Source organism: Mus caroli, chromosome 3, assembly GCF_900094665.2.
Source record: "Mus caroli chromosome 3, CAROLI_EIJ_v1.1, whole genome shotgun sequence".
NCBI classification, from domain to species: Eukaryota; Metazoa; Chordata; class Mammalia; order Rodentia; family Muridae; genus Mus; species Mus caroli.
The window spans coordinates 90,706,546-90,706,909 of NC_034572.1; the positions used below are offsets into that span (position 1 = coordinate 90,706,546).

Below are 364 nucleotides of genomic sequence, written 5' to 3' on the forward strand. Positions count from 1 at the left end.
CCTCCCCTCCCCTCCCTCTTATCTCCTGGGGCAGGACAATCCTCTCTTTGGTCCACAGCAGAGACTCCCACTGGGATCAGAGGTCCTGCCTCCTCTTCTCCTGCCCAGCTATTGGCTGATCAGCTCTTTATTAACCAATCAGAGATGATGGGAAACAATCTTTACACAACATGGAGACAGGAGATGCTTGACTGTGTCACCATCTCAACTGCAACCAGATCTCTAGGCACAGCCATCAGCTTCTGAATACACAGTGCATAAAACCATCCCTCTGACAGTTTCCCTTCCTCTTTCCCCATCCATTTCCAACAGCATCTTATGGTCTTCAGGGCCCTGGTAACTGTGCCCACGGAACTTCAGCCTT

At 50.8% G+C, this 364-nt stretch overlaps 1 protein-coding gene across 3 annotated transcripts in view; it reads left to right on the forward strand.

Moving 5' to 3' along the window:
- Itga10 (integrin subunit alpha 10) overlaps nucleotides 1–364 on the forward strand; it is a 19,700-nt gene that overhangs the window by 16,543 nt on the left and 2,793 nt on the right. The window lies entirely within an intron of this gene.